Raw genomic sequence first — 3,323 nt, forward strand, 5'->3', positions numbered from 1 at the left:
GAATTTCGTTTTTTACCAAGGCTCGATTTCAGTTGCAATGTTTTCGAAAACCTTCGCTATAACATGAATCCTACTATTCTGCAGAGTGAAGTTACTCATAACTTGAGTAATAAGTTCTGGCTTCCACTCACGACGATTTGTTACGACTTCTTCAATTGGGTATTTCCCTAAACGTTTTGCCATTTTATTCACGTAACAGGAAAGGGAAGATATTATCTCCGCGAAACAAAAATTAATGTTCCTCATCTCATTCATTTCCTGAAACATTTTTTCTCTTAGATATATAAATTATTGTTTGCTAATAATTTAAAAAATGATTTTAAAAATCTAAATTTAATATTACATTAATTAATTAACTTAATATAACATTAATTAATCCATCTTTAAGTGATACTAGTTAAATCATTGCCCCAGCCCTTGGATTTCAGAGCCTCATTTAGCGATCCTTCTCCTTCGCGATTAATCAAACTCAATAGATAAGGTACAGCCTAAAAAGAAGGAGAATTTATTCTCTCGACATGCGAAAATAAATTGGAAACCAGAAACATTTAAGGAATAAATAAAATTTCGCACGAAAAACCTTGGATGAACACTTTTATTAACCCAATACCCAACGTCTTTACTAATAACTTTTTCTTTTTAAACGTGCTTCCTTCTTGATCAGCGCCTTAGCGATTGTGGCATTTTGTGGACAAGAATGAATAAAAGTAACAAATTATTCCTAATATTCGACATGTTCAAATTACAAGGCTCCATCTAGGAGAAACCAAAAGAAAAGATGCTGACTCGTGGAGACTGTATGAAACGATTCTACAGAGTTGAGGGCGCGGATGTTCCCAATACAATTGAAGGGTCCACAGTTTAAAACTTTTAAGTGACATTTTTTTCGAAATTGATTTTTTGTATTTTTTAGAACATTTTTTACGTGCAGTTAATATCCCGCAAAAATAACGAAAAAACTCCTTTTAGTTTTTTTATGTATTTTCAAAAATCGCGTTTTTGTATCTATACTCTAGAGCATAGGTCCGCGGTCTAAACCTGTTAAATACTTATGACGTCTTATGGGAAATTCGTTTTTTCTGTTATATCGGCTCTGTTTACTCGTAAAATAGGCCAGTGAGACACATGTCAGTATGTGTGCAGTTAAATGCGCGTGTCGAAAGTTATTTGTTGCAAACACATTTGTCATCGGCATGCTATTCCAAACATTTTGACACATAAAACTTGCTCGCGGCTTAAAAAACATCGCAGAAAAATGCGAGTCCGCAAAAAACAATAGGAAATCAGTGGTAGAACACTGCAGATAACAGGTTTAGATAGTTAGACTCCTTGTAGATAACTTATAAATAGCTTTCACTTGTCACATAACGTTCAAATTTGATTCGAATATTATGAAACTAGTAACGTGTATTTTTTCTCTAGTAAATGAACAAAAACATTTTACGGTTTAAAAACAAATATTTAAAACTTTAAATAACAACAATTTTCCTTCTTTGTGTAAAATTCCTGAGAGTCAGTTAACAGGTTTATACTGCTGACCTTTCAATTTATATAATATTTTGAATCTTCGAGTGTTCACTACGCCAGTTTGCAACTTTTAATGTTGTCTCATCGAGATGGAACCTTGTCATTTGGGGACGTGTATATGTTCATCTAACACGATTCTAACGGACGCTTCAAATATGCTTACATCTGATCGTACATGATCATCTGAATCTGGAATGGGAATATGAATATGCAGTACCCTCTTTTCACTTACTGGTACAATATACCATTTGCACTAGAAGTGTTCCTCGGTAAATGGATGTTGGATACATTTTGATGATTGAATGTGTTTATTCTGCACGTCAGCAAATATTTTCACAACCATTTTTTCCATATCGTTCAAATTCTCTGTAAAAATGATTTATTTTGACCCATGGTTTGCAAGGTTATTATTAAGATTGGTCTCGCGCTCGTTTGTCTACTTTTAGTGTTTAATGTGTGCATATCGACTGAATTTTTTTCAGATGTCGTATATACTGCAAGTTAAATCAAAAACTGTGATTCAAATTCCTAATAAACCAGATTCATAAATTGGAACTAAACTTCTTTTTTAATTTATTTCTGTTTTAGAAAAAAAACAGCGACGGCGACATATTTTTACAATATATAGAGAAAGAGTACCTTTGTCGAGAACACATAAAGCCATAATATCCGAAGTGTATCACTTGTTGTGAAAATTAAGTAGTTCTTTCCGAACGTCGATATTTTTCTCTTTGGGATTAATTTCTAATGTTTCAATATTTCTATGATAAAATCTGGAGTACGGATGTTGTGGATCTGCTGATGAAAAGTTAAGTTGAGAATAACGGTGTGCATCACTCGCTAAATTTTTCCCGTACTCAGAATGAACACATTTTACTTCTCGTTCTATTACCGATGCAGCAAAAAGTGACTGAAGAATCGATTGTGAAAAGCGATCTAAAGCTTCTTGGATATTATTGGGATTTATTTCGAAGCTATAATAAGTTTTGTCGAGAGCAGATAATTTTGAGGATTCGCCCGCGTGTTGAGGGAGATACATTTCGAAGTCATTTTCCTCGGGATATTTTTGCGATCCAAGGAACAACATGTGCTCACACAAATGAGCAAGTCCTGGCAATTCTGGTGGCTCGTTCAAGCTGCCTAGAAAAAATAAAATTCCTTACATTGAAAAAGTTGTAATAAATCAAACTATTATTTGTTATAAAGTAGCTCAATAGGCTTCATAGCTTGAGCGTCTGTAAACTATTTGTTATCAAAATAAAATACATGTATTAAAAATATAATAACTGATTTTAATTTATAAAAAAGGAAAATTTAGCATTTTTTCAACTTACTATACTCACCAATATTAAAATTTAAGGGTGCAGCATTTTTATCTGTAGAAGGGTCGCTGATTAGAAGCATTTTCATTTGATTACTCAAAATTAGCCCCCTATAATTCCTTTTGTCATGTGACGATTTAATAACATTAACAAATCGTGCAGATACTGAACCTGTAGTTTTTAAATAATTTGGACTGAAAAAAGCAATCATTAAAGAATTTTTGGAGTGTAGAATTAAAGAACGATATTTTTAGAATATGGCTTCAAGACGTCTATTTTTATTCTTTTGATTGTATCTTAATAAATGAAATTTTTTACAACTTTAATATATATTAGAATCTTCCTCCTGGCAATTGGCTTCAATATAATACTAAGATTAAAATTAAACCTAATTGACTTAAAATAGAGAAAGAAATAATTTTTTTTAAGCAAATTCTATTAAAGCATTTAATCTTGCAATTAATATAGTAATTA

The sequence above is a fragment of the Belonocnema kinseyi genome, chromosome 4 (genome assembly GCF_010883055.1).
Source record: "Belonocnema kinseyi isolate 2016_QV_RU_SX_M_011 chromosome 4, B_treatae_v1, whole genome shotgun sequence".
Lineage (NCBI taxonomy): Eukaryota > Metazoa > Arthropoda > Insecta > Hymenoptera > Cynipidae > Belonocnema > Belonocnema kinseyi.